Genomic DNA, 26,187 nt, shown 5'->3' with positions numbered 1-26,187 from the left:
TTCAAAAATTTTAAGCAAATAAAAAATAGTTTTCCCGCGACGTAAGACCAACATGACAATATTGCAACGAGTAAAACAATATTAAGACGCATTTTATATTTTAAAGTATACTAAAAATGAATATATTATAATACTTTCTAAATAATATTTACGAATGCAAAAAATAATGTTTTCTTTATTGCATGGTATAGGTACATATGAAATAATAAAGAAAAAGAACAATATTTTTTTTTTATATAATTTTAGCATAATAATTTAAATTGCATATATACGGGGCATGTACAGTGAGAAATATAATATAATTTAGAATAATATATGATTTACCATTGCGTTTGATTGCTGCACGAAAATCTATGGGTTGGTCAACCCAAGCACCAACCCTATAATTTTCTATGGGGAGAAAGCCGGTTGCTTCTTATCGCTGCAGCACCCAGTGGTCATGTAGATTCGTATCAAACAATTCAAACACACAAAAAGTACTACTCACGTCAGCCAAATTATATACAAGAGCCTACGTAATACGCGTAACGTTCAATTTATTACATTTCACTTTCATTAACGGCCACTATGTGGCTGCCAAAGCACAAAATATACAGATAATTAAAATTTCAATTAATTATTGGAACGAATGTTGTAAAACATTTATATAATAATCTGAAAATTTTCGTAAAATGGTCATCCAATACAAAAGAATTATTGTGTATTTAATAAAAAATAATTATAAATTAACTCAATATATATTGTTTAAATACAATTTAATATTTTTAATTAAGAAAGTATTTTGAAAACAATATAATACTCGTATGTACGTTTCTCTTTAAAATTATTAAATACATGATAACATAATTTATTATTGTAAATCAAAGCCCAAAGAGACATTTAAAAAAAAATACGTAAAACATGACTTTTCGAGCACAGCTTTATTATTTACGTGGTTATATTATACTTATAAAGTCAATGGAAAATTTTTATTTCACTATTAAAAAAATGCAATGTTGATATTATTGGTAAAGTTTTTTCATTTTGAGGTATATCAGCAGCGCAAGTATGTGGATACTAGGAGGGCTTGGACCTTGAGTTATAAAATATTAAATAATATAGTAACCCAAAAAATTCAAATATCCTTTTTCTGAGGAAAAATAAATAAAACATATCATTATTTTAAAATACCAGAACAATTAACCCACATTAATATTGTAGCTATATTGACAATAAAAATGCCGTGCGATACTATGATCTTATTATTATTGAAAAATAATATTAATAAAACCAGAAAAGTAGACCGGTGACGGATCCAATGATAGAATTAAAATTTCATTTCAAGACTCTAAAGAGTGTATTGTTCCAAAGTAGTTTCTGAGGAATTAAAATTTTTATAAAATAATATAAAATAATGTAAACATAATAAATTGATATCTATACGCACATATTGTACGCATGTGTGTGCATAAATGTACTATTTATAGGTATATGAATGTTTTTTCAATTCACAATTTGTACAACCACTCATTACCTCATTTATAACTTGTTGGAGATACAAAAGGTGGACATTTCAGTTTACGAATGTAATGAAAAAAGTATCGTAATATGACTAAAATACAACAGTGGTAAATATTAAATGTCTTTACACCATTAATCATAATGATATTACAATGCATTTCACTCTAGTGAAAAACTATTGCTTAAAATATTTGATACTATACAATATAATTACTTTTTATTTCACTTGCAGTTGTGATAATCAAATAGAAATACACACTGTCAATCATTGAGTGTTTTATGGTTACAAACAAATTGTGTTGGAACGTGATTGAACTTGAAGTTTATTAGCTGCCGGCCATTGTTGTTATCGCCGTTCATAAATCATTACGAGTATAATAATTAAAATAACAAAAGTAACCATATATACCAAACTGTTGTGACAGAAGGCTAGCCACTGTCATACCTACTATAATAATTTACAAATACGACGATCTCGTCTTCCCTACGATTATTTTAATAATTATTATGTTAGTAGGTCCTAGCTACTATAACAGATGAATTTATACGAGTTTATGATAGACATTAATATACAATAGTGTAGCCTAAGTACGTACTTATTCTAGACTTCAAACGATTTTGATCCACAGAAATGCAGTTAAAAGTGTAAACAAACATCAATCTCATAAATTTATTATAGTCTAATTCGTATAAGTGTGTGGAAAGAAGTCTATGTACCTACTAACCTACACATCTATATTGTGAAGTAAAAAAATACAACGGATATAAAAAAAAGTTGACGAAAACAAGAAGCTCTTTTTCTTTTACGTCTTTTGTTGTTTTGTGTTTTCTCTGCACCATACCAGTGCTACCAACATATTTTTAAATGTACCAACTATAATAATGACAAATTTTTTTATGTATCTCGAAAATATTCGAAGTATATTTTAATTATCAAAAAAAAAAAAAAAAAAACTGGAGAAAATATTGAGACTGGATATTTGGCGTTTGATACTTGTTTCGCTCCGCTCACCTCTAAGTGACATTCATATTTATATTTTAAATTATTACCATGAACCTAATTTATTCTAAATTCAAAAATAATAACAATATTCAAATTTGATTACTAATTTCAAAACAAAATCATGCATAAAATATTTAAAGTGTGGTTAAAGTATATCTATATTTAAACTTTTTTATTAATATTATTATTAATTTATTTATTTAAAATAAATTATATATCGATGAAGAATATATTTAATCCTTTAAGCCTAAGCTTATGATGGAGTAGTGAGTTAACATTCTTACTGTATATTGTACAGGAATAAAAAAAAAAAAATGAACTTATTGAATAATATTACATATTTACACAACAATAATTTAGATTGACAGTACATAGAATAATAAGTATAAAATAAATATGTATAACATATCGACTGATTATGTTATTTATATCTTTAAATTAATAGTATATAAAATTATCAATAAATAAAATAAAATAAAAACCAACAACGTTAAGAACGCAGAATTTTACTAGAACATCGTTAGCTTAGAAAAAATTCAATTATAAACTACCTTTTTTCCATTTAATAAACCACAATAAATATTATTTTTTTTATCAAATTGGCATTTCATTAAAGAACTTTAAACCTAAATAGTCTACAAAAGATTTCCCAGAGGATTTTTTAAAATATATTTCACCGGTATTAAGCGATATATGAAATTTATTTTAGCTGAAAAACACTCAGAAATTAAAATTAATTACTTTAAAAAAATTATGTAATATTACCTAGCATATGCCAATTTTATATTCAAATGTATAATAATAACAATAATTAAAAACATATTTTATTAATATTTAACATTGTAAAATACTCCAGTTATACCTTGTATAGTGTAGGACGTAGGTATATTATATACTTTTGAGTTTATTGTAAGAATCCGATTATAAAACTCGAACACAGTTTCACAGAAGAATGACGATTGATATAAAATGTATATTGTAAAGTTCTACGGACTTCGATAATAATAATTGCTGTTTCACGATTTATAAATCGTGATTAAAAGAAAACTTCTTGAGTACCGTAATTTAAAAACAGAAATTCAATTTTATGTTGGTACAGAAAAATAGAAGAATAATTGAAAGTACGAATCAAACCTATACATGTAACAGACCAAATGTCATTAAGATGGGGTGAATCGTGATTTGCGTGTAACATTAAATTCATTGATTTAAACAGGACTAAAATGTTACGTGGTGCAAAATAAACTGTGTAGAACGTATAGGCACAATTGGTGAATGTAAATTGCACTAAAGGGAAAAAATTAAAAATCATTCCCCTAAGATTCATGTAGTAAAAGGATAAAATATAGTGCTCGTAATTTCAGAACAGGTACAAGAATATACGCATTATTTTTTAGCATATCTTAAGTACCCATTACAGCTATTTCAAGCGTTAAAAACTTTAATTATGAAACTTGAATATAATATAGTAATATAATCATGTGATTTGGCGAACTTTAATAAACCAATAATGTATATTATATAATTTAAATTATGTTTCTAATATGAAAAATATTTACTGCAGATATACAGTTTAAAAATATAAATAAATAATTGTATAATTGTGTGATTCAATTGAGTTTAAAAAAATATTAATTATTATAACAGATTGTATAGGTACCAACTTGATCAACTTAATTCTAATTTAAATGTGATTAGCGCAAATTAATAAACGAATATTTCAATCACAATGTGATGGGCATTATTATTGCTGTTAAATTATAAGAATATGTGTAGTAAAGAGGTCAAGGGTAAGACTGAAAGAGACAACTCACCGAAATTGACCAGTTATTTTTCCCTTTAAAAAAACTCCAACCTTTAAATTGGCACTAACACTACAAATTTTGTTCGAATTTGGCATTTGATTAAACGACCATTTTGGATAATAACTGTAAGCCCAAACCGCATTGACAGAGATCTATTGATTTAAAACTTTCACTGCATTTTAGCTATTGCTGAAACTACCACAAAATTACTGTCTCATTCAAACAGCAGGCACATGTTAAGCTGGACGCTTGGTGTAGAAGTAGTAACATAGCTTGATTGCTTATTAAAGCTGTATGAGATTTGGTTTTAAGTACTTTAGTTTTTCGACGATTTTGAGTCAACCAAGGACTACACGTTATCATGTAATCGATTATTTAGGCTGTAAATTTTACGTTTTTAGCCATAGCCAAAGATGCATAGACATACATTTTTAAAATGTCATTTTAAGGGATGTTTCTTAAATATATCGAGTTTCAGTATCCATTGGTCCAGGAGTTTGGGTATTACATCCACTCTTCATTTTTATATATTTATATTTTGTTTTACTCTTTTAAAATATAAGTTCCACTCAAATCCAATTATCCATGTTAGCTTAGAGCTTCTGAAAGATGCTAATCTATAGTGTAACGAATTTAGTTGGGAATATCTCGAGCGGTGTAAAAAGTAAATCAAAATTTATGTCTGTTTTAGATTTATTCATTAAAAGACTCGTATGATTTTATTTTTGTGTTAAATGTGATCACAACGTTATCATTAGAACGTAAGAGTTGGATTCACTAAGAGTTAGAATTAACCATTTAATCCGGAACACGTTACAACTCATGAAGCGTGGTCAGCGTGAAGTCAAGGTTTGTGATTTTTTAGAATCGCTAAGTCTTGACGACTGATTAATTATTTAATAACTTTATCTTTGTTGTCGGTAAAATTATCAAAACAGATATGGAGTATGCGTTTAGTACCCATAATGCCTTGCCTGAAACTCTGTCTAAAATAGACTCAAACTATTCAACAGACGCTATAGTGGACTTATAAAATTAAAATTTACACAATTATTTCCCCCGAGAAATGTAGAGAAGGCAATTTCCACTATACATACTGTACATTATACAATGACTTACACTATAATATAATTCTTCAATCACCGTATTTTCAAGTATGCTAGAGTGTTATTCCACAGAATACATAGATTACTATAAGCTAATTTTTTTTATCCACAATTGTGGTCTAAGTCAAGTTCTCTCAAATTGTTGGATTTAATATGTTAGATTTATCATGACAATCAATAGCTATTCTGTAGACCAATACTCAGAATCAATAATCTAGATTATTCGGACCTCTGTCGGTATATATACCATACTTATTACTTATTTTACTAGACATAAATTATTAAGAATGTAATGTATGTTTTACAGCTGTTTGTATAATACGATAATTGTATTAAATATATTATAATGTATACATACATCTTAACGCTGACTTTAAGCATAATAACGGATTGTAGGTATTACAGTTTTACGCCACTTCATGTATAAAATATTATTAACGTTAATCGGTTGCTAATTTCCGTCTGTTTATATACATATAGAACAAAAAGGATTTTATTTTGTTTTTGAGGCGAAAATCTCGTTAAAATAACAATAGGTATACAAACGTTTTTTACATTTTTTTTTTTTTAATTTGTTTATTTAATGGTTTGCCAATTAAAATGTTTGTTATTGTTGTTAGCTGCTGTTATAAGTGGATTCCATATTCAGTTTAAAAAATATCACCTCACCAAGCAGTTCATTTTTTTTTTCAGATCAGAAATCAATTTTATTGTAAATGAGAATAAATTTAATTGTTAGTTAAAGAATTACAAAAAAAAACATAATCTGTTATCAAAAATAAAGATAGTACGATGATACATTCATCTATACAGTAAGATACTAATCAGTAAATGGTATAAATTCGAGATAGAAATTGAGCACAAAAATAGATTTAATGTACAACAGTAGTAGGAGTATCAGTGAAACGAATCAAGAGTGTGTGCATACGCCACGTTAAAGTTTATACGACAAAAGAAATAGTGGTTTTTAGTAACAATATTCTTTTCCAATGTGTATATGATTTATGTAGGAATAAAAAAATCGAATTTTTCAGTTTCAGAAAATAATAATACAATGACAAACAATAATTTAATATTATAAATTATAATTTATTATTTTTATTCTGGAAATCATAATCTATAAACATTCACTGGGTGCAACTAATGCGAACGTATATGAGTACATACTGTACATAGAAACCGATTTTTATTGTCTACCAAAAGCCAAACAATAGCTGATAATAATATACAACGTGGCAATTGCGGCCGACCAACCAGCATAACTGACAAAACTTTCAAAGGTCCAATATCATATAATTTGTTTTTTTTTTTTGTTTTGTTTACCTTCAGCGGCTTTCATATATAAACCAATACGGCTGATATAAATACACATTATTATATAATATGTGTATATATGCATTTCATTTCTCTTATACTATACTATATATTGTTATATTATTATACGATTATTCTTTTAAATAATATTTTTATCGCTTACCCTTCAAAAAAGGTCACGAGCCTTTCGAACACACATAATACTACAACAGTAGTACAAAAGTTAATTGTACCAAGGGATACACAATGTATATTTTGTTAAAAACAGATAAATTATTTGCATTGGCTATAAAACTATACATATACAGCAAACTGCAGTTATATATTATAGCTATAGTATAACATATAACATTATAACATGACAATATTTTTTGTCACAACAGAAATGGTGGGTAATAAAATAAATTAACTAAATATTATAAAAACGTATTTTAATTTAATTTTGTTTTCCAAACATAAAAAAAAATATTTTGGTATGATGAACATTTGTGATGAGACTAATATTTTTTTTTTTTTAATTTCTGTCAATTTTAAAAACATACCAACAAAACAAATCGTAATAATACATAATATTATTATAAGCGAGTCATAAAATATTTTACAGTTAACACGTTGTCGTACGAACTTTTAAAATAATACCCACTACGATGTATTAAAATTAAAATAACAAGAACCATACATATAAACATATGTAAAAAAAAAAATAAACAAATATATAATTTATAATCAGTTACTAGTGGTAGGTGTCGATTTATATTCAAGAGCTTTGAAACATCCTTCCGTGGTCTAGACTCTTACTTGCTTACGATTTATTCAACAGTTTGCTATTTTCTCTAAAAATACTCAACGATTCAAAGGAAAAAAATTGTATGTATTACAGTACAATTTACGTTCGATATTGTAAAATATATACTATATTGCAGAGGAACGCATAATATAAAATTTTTGTGAATTCTATGGTGAGAAAAAATAATAATAATTTCTGCACAAGAAAAAAAATATGTGACTACAAATAATGAATAAAATAAAATTCCGTTTAGGATAAAATTATTGTGTATAGATTAACATGGATTTTCATTTTTAAAATACTATTAAGTAAAATATTTATCGATCGATGATAATAATTATTGTGGATAAATAATATTTAATACCAACCGTCAATAATCTATCAAGCATTAATTTTATTCGATTACTGAATTAAAATTCTGAGAACACAATTTGAATGTGCGCAAAAACTAATGTGCATAAAGAGTGCTTGGACACGGGTAAATATTTGCATAACAATAATAAAATAACATAATATTAAAACCAAACATACGATATTATGATGCGTTTCGACGTAATTGGCGATGATGGTAAACGCGTTATAATTGTTGTGGTTAAATTTTAATTTCCCATCGGTTTTACAGTGTCGACGAACCGTGGCAATGTTTTAATGCCAAATAAAGAACAAATCGATGTAGTGCAATTCGACGATACAAATATATATTATACATTATTATACATAAATACTATAGATAATATCATATTGTACAAACGGTTATCGTAAAATATGGAGAGACATGACAGTCACGGTACAATTATAGGCGTCGACGAGGGTGCTGTTGTGAACGGGTTATAAAACAATAGCAAATTTTCAGTGAAAATAATAATGATAATAACAATCGGTAGTAAGTATATGGTCGGTTGAAGCTTTGAATTTCAAAGAGACTCTCTGCTACTTAATTAGTAAATGGTTAATTTATAAAAATGTGTACGCAATACTGCAGTTGCCAGCTTACAGTACCTACCACTAAGAATTTATTTTAAGTCCATGGTTTATCATATTTTATACCTATTTGAACATTGAATAAAAAATATTAAAAAATCAGATAATGTGAATTACTATGAAAATTATTTTTAAAGTGTATAATTTTATGTTTTATTATTTTAGTTTAATATTTTGCTGAAGTCCATTCGTTAGATGATTTCTTCAACAACAAAACATGTTTTTTTAATTATTTTACTATCAATCATACTTATTGTACCTACATTCTTACTGTATATAATATACTAGTGTATATACTTAAGCTGTACAGTTCGTACTACATAAATAATAGATTGATAACAATTTCAATTCAAATATTGCACCTACGTCATTTTTAGTTTTATACTGACGTATTAAAAAAAAAAAAAAATAGTAATAGTTATAATTATTATTATAAATAATCAAAGGAAAATATTGTGTTTCTTATGTTTTATATAGACTCATAGTATAACTCTGTATTAATTTGGTTAATAGTTTAAAATAAATATGTAATAAAAAATAATGTCTATAACATTTGAACTCTATTCATTAGTCGTTCAAAACTATACGATATAATATTTTATATTTATATTGAGGGAAATTTCATGTGATCACCACTATTAATAGCATAATACAGTTAGGACACTAATATATATATATATATTATATATTTAGATAAACAGCACATTTAATCAATTAAAAAGAAATTTACATACCTTATATATGTTTTGCAGTTAATTTTAATTTATGAATCTTCGCGACAGCAATTACATTCAACTTTAACAATAAACAATGCCTGCCAATAAAAATACAATTTTGTATTAATATAACAATGAATGCACAAAAAAGAAATCAAATACCATATATAATACATAATATTATCAATGCCATATACCTATATAATATAATAAACTACTGTGGCTTAACATAAGCTAATCCCGTACATTGTGGACGATCACATGACCGGCAGAGTCAAAACTAATATTTTAAATGATTACTTATACTATGATGTAATTTAAAAGTGCATAATATCCAATGTATGGCTCTCATTCCTAAGACGTTCCTTAAAATAATATTAATATTCAATCACGTATCTTATCGTTGGCCAATAAATTTCAGTCTATATTTTTGGGGATAGTTATGAGTGTTATGACGATCGATTAATGCAATATTAATAAAAAACCCTGTCATAAGCACTGCCGAAAGCAATATTATTATTACATTTATATTTATTATCTAATAATTACATCGCGGTTATCAAAATTTCCCTTTAAACCACTTTACGATAGATTTCAAAAATCAGTTTCATATACATATGTATATACGATTTCTCTCGATCACTCACTTATGAAACTAATTTCGTAAAATATATGTCAAAAATATGTTCGTTTTCCGATTCCTTACCATGCATGCATTACACTAATATATATAATATATATCGCGCTTTACGTTAGTTCATAATAAATAACACTGGTAATACGTGTCGGTCTGACGTGTAATAAATATTTTATAAACCATCTATAATAACATATACAAATATCTATATATAAGTTATAACTGATAAACATATGTGAGTAACACAAGTTTTTTTCTTGCAATTAATTTTAACTTTCTCAATACGGTTTTAAACGAATTTCTTGACGAAAAAAATGTATAAAATACAAATTCTTATTAAAATAAAACGTTCATTGTATTTAATTCACGTGTGTTATAAATTATAATATACAAATTTTAGGGTGTATTCTACACACAATATAATACTTACGTAGTACAAATACTCTACAGTGTTTTTAGAGCACATTTAATGGAATGACGTAACATTTTAATCTATGTGCAAATAAAGTTTTAAATTTATTTTTTTGAAAATAAAATTATCTTAATGTTCAAGTTATATGCAGACAATGTAACCACATACACGCTGCCAAAAACGAAATCGAGAGTTCTTATTTATATCTTTCCTCTTGATTATATTATATTTTAAAACATATTAAAACTGCTGTCTTAATTTAATTTTTAATAATGATAGAGAATGATTCGATGTAATTAAATAATTAAATCACGATAAAAATGTATATAATGTTTAAAACTGAAAACATATTACAGTAAGCACTACGACTACAATATAATAATTAATAATAATGTAATGGTATATTACTCGTATAATAGTGCACAACATAATATACTATTAAGTTTCTTTAAAATAAATACAAAACTGTGCAGGAACAAGTAATATCAGAATTCAGAATGGTGTTCTATCATAGTTCATTATCCTTTAACTGTGTATATTAATGTGCGATCAACCGTAAACAACGATAGTATTAAATAATGAATAGAATATGTACTACCTATGATATATATATATTATACTGTGATCTTATATATTATAAGAATTTGCATATAATAAATAAAAAGTATACATTATACTTTTAAAATATTCTACACGTATAAATATACGTTTTATAATTTATTCTTAACAACAAGTATAATAATATGTGAGCAAAAATCGAAAACCAATGATTTTTGATTAGGTTTTAACTATATACTCAGCCTATAATACACGAAAAGAATATATAAAAAAATTAAAAATTAAAAACGTTTTAAATTCGTATACACATGCACAACTCTATCATTTTAAACCAATGTTGGTGATCATTTATATTTAAATTATAATTATTCTACCAAAAGAATGTTCTCGAATTAGAGTCTATGATTTAATTTACACATATTTTTTTTTTTTAGTAGTACCTACTTAACTACTATTAATTTGCATTGATAATAATTGAACAATAGCGGTAAATCAACAAAAATGACAAAACTATATATGTATAGGTAAATCCAAAACTTTGATATTAATTTATATTCGTAATGTAATGCCAGTAACATAATAATATTATATAGAACATGACAATATATATTGACCCCATGTCAATGTCATTTATAAAGCGGTTTCTTGTCATTTTAGTTTGGCTTTATTAAACGACGAAGTTGATAATAAATAGAAAAAAAAAAAGAATAATTTTAACTAAAATCCTATATAAAACACTTTTTATTGTTTCATTTCCAATAAGCTGAGTTATAATATAACCAAACTCTGATTGTAAAAATCGTTTTCCTAGAGTTTTAAATTTTATAAATAGAAGTTTTTTCAAACAAAACTATTTTAGTTTTAAAAAAAATAGATAAATAAACATTAAAAAATAACAATGAAAAATAAATTTCTTACTTATAATAAAACAAATATGTGTAATAATTATGACATGACCTGAACCAATATAATGATCTATTATTATTTTTAAATACAATAAAAATCGTTTTAATTTCAGTACATTAACTATTTTTTTTTTTAAATACTTAAAAATATATTAAATTGTCTATATTTTTATCATTTTTATAAAACGGTTTTATTTATGAGGTTAGATTTCATCTTTAAAAATATTACGACTAGAATTTTTCAATTTATTCGTTTTGTAAAATTGTTGTAAAAATAATATACCATATTGCAGTTGATAAAAAGATACTTTAATGTTTCAGAAATAAAATAGTGACTATTACAATGTTATAAGTCATTAATGTTTATATATTAGTACATTACGATATAATAGTAATATATAGATAAACTATATTATAATATGTGACGTTTATGCATGTAATAATCTCATATACAAACTCTTGTACCATTCATTTTCAAAATGGTGTGTTTAATTCAAATATGAAAAATTTAAAAATATTAAAAACTTATTTATTTTAAACAAACCCCATAAACCTACTTTTGATATTAAATTTTCCTAACTATAGGCTTAGAATAGGAATATATTTTAATGATTGTTAATGCGTCTATGATCAAATTTCTACTAGTGTTAATAAAGTATAATTTAATATTGTTTGTCATTTTTAAATTTAAAAACAAATTATATTTAAGTTTTATATAAATATTTTCAGTATAATTAAAATTTAAAAAAAGCTAGTCACGTGGTAAATAAAATAGTATATTCGAATGTAATAAATAATTAAAAGGGTTTCGAGTTTTCAGACGAATAAGTTCAAAAAAAAAAAAAAATTAAATGAATACTTCATTGAATAATACCTGAAGTAGTTAAGAACTTTTGTTTTTATTTTTATTTTTTTTTAAGATAAGGATTGAGATGAATGAGAGTAAAATTTGTTTAATTTGCACGTGAATAAGCATTAAAACGCAATTATTATACTATACGTACGTAAACGCTATCACTGCCATTTCTGGTGTTCAACCAATTTTAACCTACCGATATTATTATTTTACCATCGGGAATTAAACTACCAATCAGTAAGTGATCTTGTAAACATAATTTTCAACTTGTTAGTAAAGCAAGTAATTAATAATAATAGTAGAGATTTACAGTGTTTGTATAAGCTTATAAAATTTTAAATTTTGAATGGCATTTTTTTTTTTAATTTATACTTTATAAGTCACGCTATATTTAAAACATATATATTTTTATTAGTTTAAGTACTTTAATACTTATTGCCTACAATTACATTTAAAAACAACGATGAAAATAACATTGATAAAAATTTGAATGTCTTTATTTTATAACTGAAACTTGAAATAAATAGTATTGTAATAAATAACTAATATACTTTAAAAAATATATTATACATAGTTTAATTAATCAGATAATGAATATTGTTTTTCCGCAGTGAAATATTTTAATATGTACCTATGATGCTTGTACTTAAGTCATACAATTTTATTTAAACATAAATGTGTATATTGTGTAATGTGTTTGATATACCTAATTAAATAAATTATTATAAATAATATTATCAAAAATAACAATATATAAAGTAAATACGTAAAAAACTACATCAGTATTAGGTGCAACATAGTTTTATCCAATCTAATATTTTTCAAATATGATTTTCATTTGTTATTCATAATTATAAAAATCTACAATTATTAAAAAGTACAATAATTTTAATTTAACAGAACTCAAAATAAAAATTATTATTTACGCATTTCTTTATATTATAAATTATAAAATACACACACACACACATATATATATATCAATCATCGACATTCTATTAATATAATTTAAATGTTTAATTATTAAGTATGTGTTATTATTGTTATTAACGTATTTTTTGTACTTAAATGTTACCATTAATCTGCATAAATAATTCTAATATTTTTTAATTGAATATTTAATTTATATTGATAACTTTATTATAGACTATAGTAGCGGCCAAAATGAATATGTTCGCGAGCCACATGAATAAATACTGTGATACCAAGAGCCAAAATGTTTGTAAATAATTACTTATTTAATTAATTTGATACATTTGTATAAATGTATAGGTACCAACATTTTAAAATTAATAATAATTATAAGTAAATTTTAATTGTATAAAAAAAGCAAGCCGCTTGTCAGCCACCCCTGGTATATTATATAAAAAAAAGCTTTTTTTATTCAAAAAGTTGTCTTAGAACGATTGACAAATACTCGTAAGATGTTCAAAACCAATACATTTGTTTTTGATTTGTATAGAAGTTCAGAACATGGGAGAAAATACAGCACATCAAATACAGTAAACCTTTCTAAATAACAAACGGATCTATTTCTAAACTAATCTAATTTAATATAAAAAAAATAATAACATAACTTAGTGTCAGTAAAAAACAATAATATAATATCTCATAAAAAAAATGATTGTAAGTGATAAAGATCACAGTAAATTAAATTCTATCCATGCATATGTAATTATCATAATATAAATGCGAATAAAATAAAAGATATTATCACTTGATATGTATTAATTGTTTACTAATTCGTTTTTTGATTGAATACTATTAATTGTTAGAGCCAATTTCAGTCAAACTAAATCACCTAAAACGATTTTTCCGGTAGGTATTTTAGTATTTATGAAACGTATTCGCGTAACGCATCGATTTTACAATAACCATAACAGCACTACTGCAGTATCAAACAATTTGTTTTTACAGCGTTAATCCTATTTAACCGCAAATATTATTTCACACTTTACAATAATATAAATATTTATTTGAAAAATAAACAACAATCATTAGCAGAAGATAATAGGCACGTAATGTCAGCGCCGTAAACTCAATTTAGCCACCCTCAAACATTATGATGGGGTAGAACCCCGAGGAGTGGGAGATGCGATATGAGTTCGAATCAATGGTCAACTGTGGCCAAGACGGCGGCAATGTTAGTTAATGAAATATATAAACATATTATTATATTATAAGTAGGTACTTATAATACACAACAATACCAACACATGCGTATATAGGTGGTGTAGTGTCGGCTACACCTTTAGCGGTATGGGATTTGTAAGTTAGTAGGGGAGGATGAAATGCTATCTGCAGAACTTCAGCACGTTTCAGGGATTAAAGGATTAGCACTATATTTTGTGTTCCAAGCGTTTATTGGTAGACAATTAGCATTCTTTATGTTGAGGTCCGCAAAGCTAGAGCCACCCTTGGAATCGTTATTCCTTAAAACGTTTTCGTTATACATAATAATACAAATAATAATAATAATAATAATAATAATAATAATAATGATAATAATAACATATAAAGGATTCGACGTAAGTGTATATAATGTGCATTTACTTAGTACACCGTACACCAGTCGGCTACGAATGTTTTCGAACACATAGAAAGGAGTGTATTGTATGCATCCTTCACCGTCATAATACACCACCTTTTAATACCGATGTCAACAGCAAAACGTAAATGTTACATCATTATAGGCCGAAGGTATATTATATATGAATAATGTATACATAATATATAATGTGTGATAGATAGATTGAATTAAACCTTTAATAAACAAATTATTCATTTAAAAGTTCAGTTTATACGTAATTACTTATTAGTAAAATTAGTAAGTAAATGGTATTCATTGTTTAATTATTGTTATTATTTGTAGAATTATGTCCAATGGTGAATTGCTAAAAATTTTCATGGGTGTGAGGTTAAATCTTAGGAGTCAATGATATAAGTCAAAAAAAATGTTTCTTGCTTTACTCGTATATATTATTTATAACCCTTAATGTAACTATAAGATTAGAACTATACAAGTATTTGGTACTTAACGACACTGAATTGAATAAACAACATATAAGTAAAATGAAACCACATAATGACTTTCTATTTTAAATATACTCTTAAAATTAAATATAGTATGTCTTTTAATACAAAAATTGTCAAAATATGGACTAAAAATGTAGAGTAAGTATTGATTACAAATGTTGTGAATTTTTTTTTTTTTTACTCACATATGACAAAAGTAACCATACAAGAATGCTCCAACTTGGTCGTAGTCACGCGCTCTGTTAGATATTGCCTATTAGTAATAAAATTTGATTTGCTTTTAAAATATTATTTATAATAAAGATTAAAATTAATATTAATTATATATTATTATTTACCATAATTCATAGGTTTATTACTCGACTCAAAAAGAACTTTAAACAATAAAATTAATATAGTCTAAGAAATTAGAATAGTTATACTAACTCCCGTCTTCCATTAACTAGTTAGTGATTATTGATTTATGATTATAGAAGACAATAAATAAACGATTAAAAATAATAATTATGAGGTTCATAGAATATTTATATAAATGTTATGTATATTTACACCTGCATAATATGTGTCTTACCAACATATTCATAGAAATGTATTTACGTATAATTATACGTTTACACGTGTTATTATAAATTTACTAATATAACGAGTTAAAAATAGAGAAAAAATCTGATACTGAGTGTTTTTGATAGAGGTTTTATAATTAGTTCTTAGAATATTGTTTCACAATTAACTAATGATATAATATACTAAATAGTAAATTCCATCCGAGAGATAAAGATTACAAAAACAATTTTAGGATATTTTTTTTTCGTCACCGAAAATTATAAGAATATGGGGCTATATGGCCGTATACCACTGTATCGTTGTTCATTTAGAGAGTATACACTAAAATAAAAATTAGAGAAGTGAGTATACGCCGTATACTCCCCCCCCCCCCTATATATCACTGATTATTTCACACTCACGTAATATTAACGTAAAAAACTGAAAAAAATGCACGATTAAATATGAATACGAAAAAATTAAATAGGTACTAAATTATAGTAAATAAAGCGATTTCCGAGCTAACTTTTTTGACAAGAATGCGCTTACACTTCAATATCTGGTAAGATAAAAATCGAATTCCAGAACTCATTCATTTTACAAAAAAAATTTTTGAAAGAAATAACGTACACTAAACTTGTGAGTAGTTACACATAGTCACTACGGAGTGTGATTATAAGATGAGTGAGTATAGTTGTCTTTATAAGGACAGTGTAGTTTATTTTTGTTCTATATTATTTTATTTTTAAGAAGAAAAAAGTAACCTCACGGTATTATTATTTTATTTTTGTGTCGTGTGCGAAAAAAAAACTTTTATGACTGAATACGTCGAGTTGGCACAATCATTTATTCTAAAACTTGTTTTAAACGAAAAACTTCTCCAGAAAAAATAAACTATGAATTTCCTTGCTAACAAACGTCATCGAGGCGACGACTTATTTACAGTTTTCTTAAAAAATTTTCTGATAAGATATAACCAAGATTTTTTTTATAAGAATTACTGCGTAATGTTTAAACTTAATGTCATAATATATTCGTTTTTAAGCGAATTTATGAATCTGTTTATTTAATTTATTAAAACTCTTAACAAGTTCATTAAATCATATGAAATAAACGAGAAAATTTTTCTTAATATGCATGTGCTTAATGAAAAAGTTTTCAACAAATTGTTTTAATTAAAAATAAATGAATACTTTCTAAATAATAAAATTACGTTAAAATATCGCGTTCATTTGGTGATATAGTTAGGTAGTTATTTGCAAAAACTACTATTGATGATGAGTAAATTATTCATTTAAAATGCATAGCTTTTTTATCATGGACGTGCAAAAAATATCCTATAAAAAATGATATATTTATCTGATGGATGCAAATATTGAAAACACTTATACAAAAAAGTATAATATATATAAATAAAATGTAGATAAATTTATTTTAAATCAGTTATGAAAAAAAAAAATTGTTTATTACTATTAATAACGAAGCGAAACCAATACGTTATATATATATAATGATGCCACGACTTCAAATAAATCCAATAAATAGCATTAAATCTTCACGTTGATTAGATTTACTTACATGTCTCGTTCTTCGCTTTTAAATAAAATATTCAATTTAGATAATGTGTGCGCTACTTTTATATAGGGTGTGTATTGGCTGACTCATATTGTAATGTATAATATCCAACTATCGTACGCGGTTCTCCAAACATGTATAACTTCAAAGAGAATAACATGTTTCAAAAACCCGAAACTTGCTCAATCCTCATATACGGTATACGAGGGTCGATGACTGACGCACCCATCTACTCGCATATCTACAATAATATTATTATGTATTGTAATATACGTTACTATTGTTCTTTATCAACGGGTAATCTGACACGCGTTTTATTTTGGAAAAAACCCCTAACCTCTAATGTGGTGCAGATTTTATTATATTATATATCGACGGGCGCCGAAACTCGAGAAAACCCGTTTCACGTGCGGTTAGATTTTCGCAAAATCGGTATGAAAACACATAGTAACAAAGATGTCGGGTCGTCGATAATATCATGATACAATTCCCTAGGAGTCCGATAGTGCTGTCGTACCGCAATCGTAATTCACACTCATATCGCGGTTTTCGATCTGTCTCACGTGTTCCTCCATCGGAATTTCGCCCCTAGGCGAGAAGAAAAGCTCTTTGACCGAGTATACAATGTTCATGTATAGTAATCGTGTGTGTGTACAGTTGGGTTTGTCTCGATGTTGTGTGATATCGATATTATTATGTTATACAATATTATGTACTATAATACGCCGGCACCGTGTTTCGTTGTGTAAAAGGCGATTTCCGAGCGACAGTCCACACTTCTACAGAGTGCTGTATGGGGAATCATACGACAAATTATGATCTCTAACCGCATATTTATGTGTACGGCACCTCTGGGTCCAATGACGATCGACCGATGATAACGCGATGGTATACACACTTGCATCGTAACTATGGTGAAATGGGGATCTTAAAATGATCACAACATAATACATTTTATCGTGTTTATACTTTAAAAAGTTGAACATTTCTATTAATAATAAGCGTAGTATGTTTATTCTAATTATTTATGTAATAATTGATTGTCACCGCTACCAAAAATATTTCTAAAAATATAAATAAGTAATAAATGAATATTATAACAATATTCGATTAACAGACATTAAATTCAAAAAATTAAGCCTAATTCAAAATTTTGTCAAACATTAACTATTTATAGTTGTCTAATATTGTTGTAACTTTTTTCTCAATATTATCGGAGTATATTTATTTATATTATATCTAATATAATATTACAATATATTATTATAATATGTAGAGAGAAATTTCATTTTGGATAAGAGATGTAATTCCGCGACCGTCGCTAAGACGATCGTCGGATGTAAAATAATAATCTGCATAGCGGCAAACGTGAGTATATCGACGAAGACGACAATAAAGGTTTACCTCGTAAAATTCTCGACTCGAGGCGACGGCGCGTGCGTATATTATAACTTTGTGACTCTAATGAGCACTCTGGCAAATGATTAATGGGTTATTTGCTCGCGTACTGATGTAGTACAATCTTACGAAACGTCACATACATATATTGTATATTGTATATTGTATGTATAATATATATATATGTGTGTGTGTGTGTGTGTACTCATACTCGTGTATTGTAATGACATATATATATATATATATATACTGTTAAACTTCTGGCAGTTATTGGACGAAACCAACTTGGTTACTGCAGGAACGTTTTTGTTGCATTCTTAGAAGAAAAAATAACAGTTTAATATTATGCAATATACGATACATTACAGCCCGTGGTTAATCTAGTGCACGCGAATTGTTTTTATGCTAAAACTATTTAATAAATGTATAAATTATGTGTGTTTGATTAAATAAGAAAAAAAAATATTAAAAATTTCAAAATCTTTGAACCAGTTTATGGAAGAAAATTATTGTATTTATAAAATAGTTAATTGTTAAGATCCAGAATTTGTATTAGTAAGAATTTTTGATAAATATTTTTAAATCGATCGAAAACAAAGTCAACAGACATTAAAGATTATTATACATTTTTTTTTTTTTTTAATTAAAAAATAATATTTACAATTAATACCAATCTGTCTTATAAGCCATAAGGCATAATAAACAAATTAGAAAGTGAAAATAATACATAACAATAACACATATTATGAGGAAGATCATCCAATGATAGAACTCAACGTTAATTTATTTTTTTTTTTTTGTAATGGTTTTTTATGTAATTATTATACTAAGGATTTTTTTGAAGTATTTTGTTTTTTTTAACATAACAATACAAAATAAGTAAGCACTAAACTACTTTATTTAAATATGAACTTAAGAAATATGACTAATGATTAACAAATGTTTATTATAAAGTCATTAATTATTATACAAAGTAACAATTAATATGAAAATTAATACTTAATAATTATTTCTTACAAAATAAACATTTTTTATCAAGATTTTATTAGGTTTTTCAAAACCTTTACTTCTTATTATATGTGAATACATGGTTTATTAGTTTTTAAATAATTAATTAAATTATATAGTCGTAAACAATTTTTGATATTTAGTATTTCTGTAAGAAACCTGTGAATAATAATATTTCTAATGCTCGATAACACGTTTTTTTTACGAGTCGCTCTGATCGTTGTTTACGATAAACGGGTATGATGTATTGTATAATATGATATTAGGGTAATAGGATTCTCGATCAAAATGTATTAATTTCACAAAAAATATGTTGCTCTACGTATTATTATAATATTATAAATACTTACTGAATTGTTAATATTCAGACAGTGGCACGAAAACAATTTGTCAAGATTCACGGCCGATATTTCATTATACTGAACAACACGATTCCGAAAACAGATTAATAGAAAATCGGACTCCAAGAAAACATAAGACAATGACGTTTAAATAAACATAGACTAATACCAACTGAAATATTATAGTGATCACCGTGCATCAAGTATAAACCATAGAGTAATATTATTCTATGGTATAAAAGGTCAACAATGATGCTATGGACCACAGTAGCGGTTACTTCGGTCAAGCTTACATTGGTTTTATATGTCTCTTGGGAATCTATAAACTGACATGTCGAAAATCTAATGAGATTTGTATATTATTAGGTATAATCTTATAGGTACCTTATGTATGGTCTATGGCCATAAACCTAGGTGACCATATGATATAATAATTATTATTATACTCTCGGTTAGTATAAAGCTACGATATTTTCTATCAATCGTTTTAATAAAATACTAAACATTTCCATTGGATTTTTTTTCATGAAATATCATTGAACCCGTCTTCTTCGTATCTGTATCTACGGTTTGTATTTTTCAGAACCTTTTTCAACTTTTTTTTTGTGCGTATAATTCGTATGGTGTTTACAGTGTACGACAACATTTCGGTCGTGATACTTTGTATTACCCTCGACCGTTTTTCGCCATGGTTCGTGTGTAAATATTATAGTGTTGCGTAGTGATGTAACAAGTCTTGATCATCTCCAGCCGATGACAAAACGTGTCACCAGTTTCCTGAGGATATACAAGGTATATATACAAAGTCGCCCATATGGCTATACATTATTCACTAAAAATTTCTTGTATAAAGATATAATATACGGTTCTATATGACTGTTCATTAGAAATTATAATTTATTGCATTTACATACTATTATAATAATAATATAATATATATGAAAGGGTTGGGGGAATCCGATGACACCTTCATAAAATAATAGCATAATATATATTATAAACAAATCAAGTAGTATGTATACTGTTGTTCATAAGCGAATCGATAACACACATTTTGAATTTCTTGTTCTTATATGTAATGCAATGCAATGCGATTTTATTATAATACGAATGTGTGTTCGATGCTTCACTTCGCGGCACAACCGATCCAATAAACGTTGATGTCATTCTGAAGAACATCAAAGGATGTTTGATCGAGTATGTTTTTCGCAATGTATTTACCATAGAAGCACGCACCCTAAATAACCCAACTCTACCAACTGTATCAAAAATATGATTAATCAATTAACATTTAAAAATATTTTTGTTAATTAAAAACCATTGGATTATTAAAAATCATAATTATAATTTAAAAGCTATTTAAAAAAAACATTATCGATTAGAAAAGCCAAATTACAAATGTTTTAAAATACTTGAATATAACAGCATATATAGCGCATATCGTTATTGTTGTTGTTTTTTTTTATATATATTATATATATAACAAGTTTATTTTAAAATGTCTCGATTTTCTCCGAAGTAATTATCTGCGGAAGAAAAGCCATTTTCTTAGTTTTTTTTTCCATTGAATAAAAGAAAAATACTGGATTACCGAAAAACTGAACATAGCGATAGCACGATTATAATATAACATTGTTACGACAACGCAAAATACTTAATTTACGAGCAACTGCGCATAATACAAAAAACAATATTTTATCAATACTATCGTACCCAACTGTCTTATTAGTAATAACATGATTGACTATTGGTGGTGTGTTGGGAACTTACCGTAAACATTAAATTGTAGTTCAAGTTTCGGTTGCCGGTCACAGTTGTTTTTGTTATCATAAAAATATAAAATAGTTACAGCCCTTTAGATGACGTATTAATAATATTATTTTTCTTAGAAATTAAATCATCTAGTGACCTGCACCAGCGAAACTGTGCGGCTGATAAGTTTCTGAAATATTATACCCAGTTTATTGTATCGTAATCGTTCTTATTATACACCGTAGGTTAAACGAATGCGCATGTACGCACGTTCCTGTATAATTATATATAAAAAATCACCTGGATAAATCGGTACGTCTGTGCGCAGAATCTACTTTGGTCTGCCGGGAATATGTATTATAATATATTTTTCCGTCAATACTGGTAGCAAAGGCGGCGCACACGCATAAAATAATGTATACACATATTATGTAAGCACATCGCAGGTCGTTACAAGACCGAAGAACGGAGTATCAGCATTCGACATGGGTAAACGAGTGGGTAGAACCGGTCATGATTATATTTCCTTGTTTGTTTTCCGCGCATCCGTGTGTGCAGTTTTCCGTTCCGTTTTCGGACGGAATTTATGTTGCGCGAAAAAGCAATTGAGAAATCTCTTAAGTGGCGACCGTATAATACGCGTACATATTATATTATATATATATATACATGTATGTGTGTGTGTATATATACATGTATCATGTATGTATGTACAACGGGATATAATAGTATGCGATAGCAGCAGGACCATACGTTATAGGTACTATACACACAGTCGCTATACATATTATTGTAAACACGCGCGGCCGCCGGCGGCGTAAGCAGGGGTAAACGTCTGTAGGTAGTAGTTGAGGTAAAGGAGAGAAGCGCGTAGGTACCCCAAGGAAAAAAATGCAAAGACGTGAGCTGCATCTGAATAAAATATAATACCGCGTGTCTATAACGCATAGTGTCGGAGAGTAGTTTCTTTTCCGCCACCCCCTTTCGATCCCCCTTCTACGATCGTCCGTCTCTCATTCCATTTCTATATGCGTATACATCATATTTTTATTCTCTTTTATTTTTATTTTTTTTTCTCTCGGGGCTATTCGCTCTTTCGTTTATTTTCTTTTGCCGCCCGAAAAGTCCCGCAGGCGTCTTTCCGCGCCAGAAACCGTTGGCATTAATTACCAGGGTAAATTTACCGAAAAACTCGAGACCGTGGCGTTGTTATTATACATACCAATATACCAGCTACTACTCTGCACGCCGTATCACCGCGTATGCCAATGGGGTGTTGCACCCCACGACTTTTATAACTATACACTTTATCGACCCCAAGAGTTTAATATAATCTTATGGAAAAACGGTGAGTGTGATGAGAGAAAGAGATAGAAAATGCTGAGTATAACGAACAACGAGTCACATACAAATTTTGTAGTTGATTTTACGACTATAATGTATAATAATATAGACTATAGTGTACTGCACATTATATGTGACTTTAAACCTAAGTTGTAGAAGATCGATATCTATAGTTGAACATAAGAACTTCGAAAATAATCTATGTTATTATTATGTCAATGGATGTGATGTTATTGTAGTCGTTAATTGTATTATTATTATATTATGAACGGAAACGTTCTGCTGCTGTCATCCATTAACAACTAAAGTCTTCGACATATTTACCAAAACTGCTAATGATGAGCTGAAAAAGTAGCGTACTCGAAGCGACTTTAGTTAGGTAAACGTAAGGTTAAAGCTTAATAACTATAAGCCTATCCCATAAATCATGTTTAAATATTATACAAAATAAATAAATTAACAAATACAGAATAGAATAAAGAAATTGTTAAAAATAAAGTGAATTATGTGTCCTTCTTGGATTCAATATGTATAATTTTTGATAGGAATTCATATGTATTAAAGTTGTATTTATACTTAATAATATTGCTAAAATTCCACGAATAATAAAAAACAAATTAATAAAGATTTTTCATAGGAACTCATTAAAACAATACACATATTAAAAATAATATAATATAAAAGTTTCAATTAAAGCTAATATTTTAATTATTTTCTGATAATCAAGTATTCAATGCGTATTTGGATAATTATTGATAACGTTTTAATTGAAAACCGATGTTATTACAAATTAACAGTGGTCGATGCATTGTGTTTTATATAATATTATAAGCACTATATAATATACATATTACATATGTGTAAGTGTAAAAATCAACTATGTTTTGACGGACACGTTATTGTTTCACTATTTCCATTATTACCCCGTTATGTGTTCAAATATTATATTATTTTAAATTGATTATGTTTGAGCGTTAAATTAGATTATCGTACAAACTACAAATACGAAAACGATAATAATATGATTGTTGCATTGGCAATACATAAACATAGTTCTTTATTTTAAACACCTCTATAATAATATTGATTGTTTAAGCTAATACAACAAAGAAAATAAATGAAACAAAAAAAAGTTAAGTATAATTTTATATAGTATAGTAAGTAAAAATGTTTGAATTCAAGATTGTTATAACTTATAAATCATAATATTATTATTATTATTATTCCTTAACAATATTTAGTCAGTTGAATTACTCCCTGGAACTGGACAAAGACGAATAACGACCAAAGCATATATTATTATTTATGTATATGTTTATATTATGTATTATATATGTAAATTAATATTTAATCAATTCAAATAAATGTTATTTTAAACAGACTAGCGAGAAATATTATTTTTATTACAGTATGTATCAAATTATAAATGTATATACAGATATTTTGATTGTGGTTTTTTTCTTTAAAGAAAATATAATATCTATTGACATACGTTTTCTTGTATAAGAATAAATCGTTCTACACCGCAGTTTTTATTTATTTAAATAAAATTCTCTCTTTTTTTTAATCTCATACTTTTTTTTTTTATTATTAGCTTCAAACAATTTTATACTTATTATAATAATTTACTTAAAATAGTCTATGGTTTATTTATAAACAAAAATATAATACACAATATAAATATTAAGGTGATTAGTGTTTTATTACATAAATAATAACAAAAACAGTCATTGGAATAAATTATTTTTATTCCGAAGTTAATTTGGTTATTATTTTGAATATATATATATATATATGTATCAAGTAATCTGGACGAGCGATCGTGCTTAGAATAGTCGATACCGTGTGGAATAGGGCCGGCCAGATTATCATAATCATAACACGTATTCCTGCAATGACCATAAAGTTTTTGAAAGAGCTTGAAATAATACTGACTGCAGTGAATTAAGTTATTAAAAGTTATATTGGTTCAAGACGTTTTCTTCAGATACTTTATATACTATTTGTATTAAATTAAATTTATCTTTTCAGTATGTTTTATTTTGTTGTTGATTTCTATCATAGTTTATAGACATGTACTTATAATTAGTCATTAGTCTGCAGCAGCAAGTTTTGGATTGTATAAAAACAATAATTCGGTTTTCAATATTAATATTTTTAAACATAATATTCATTTTTTCTTAATTGCTGTTATCATTTTTAAGGTCAATATTATAGATAATGTATACGTTACTATTTAAATTTAAATTTTCATATTTCATTAAGTATATACATTTCTTTAGATACGTATTATGTGCTTAAACTTTTTTATTCATTAGACTAAAAATTATTTGATATCATAGTTAAATACTTTATTAGTAACTCTAAGTATATGTTTAATTAAATAGGTTGATCACTTGATCGTATTTTAAAAAAATGCGTTTAAACTTGTTTGTGCTTCTTTTGCGACTTGTTCATATACCTACATCGTCTTGATTTTTTTGATATCTCTCCCCTTTCTTTCATAACAATCAAAAATTACGCCTATGATATCTGTTAATAGTTAATAATATGAGGTATGGATTCTCGGGTGATAGACATTATGACGCTTGGTTTAAATTATACTATAAT

General features: G+C 26.5%; 1 protein-coding gene across 5 annotated transcripts in view; it reads right to left on the bottom strand.

Moving 5' to 3' along the window:
- Positions 1-26,187, bottom strand: part of LOC112597306 — a 210,187-nt gene that overhangs the window by 109,875 nt on the left and 74,125 nt on the right. For 3 of the 5 annotated variants that reach the window (XM_025343285.1, XM_025343284.1, XM_025343287.1), the window contains one exon: positions 9,231-9,310. The exons of 1 other annotated variant lie outside the window; for it this stretch is intronic. The gene's annotated coding sequence lies outside the window, so the exon portion shown is untranslated. Of the gene's footprint in view, positions 1-9,230; positions 9,311-15,801; positions 15,841-26,187 lie in introns of those variants that run through there. One more of the 5 variants, XM_025343286.1, reaches the window with a different exon arrangement.

Source organism: Melanaphis sacchari, unplaced genomic scaffold, assembly GCF_002803265.2.
Source record: "Melanaphis sacchari strain LSU unplaced genomic scaffold, SCAv2.0 Contig40_pilon_pilon, whole genome shotgun sequence".
NCBI classification, from domain to species: Eukaryota; Metazoa; Arthropoda; class Insecta; order Hemiptera; family Aphididae; genus Melanaphis; species Melanaphis sacchari.
The sequence above is the reverse complement of the archived record's forward strand: the minus strand, read 5'-3'. Positions and strand labels throughout refer to the sequence as shown.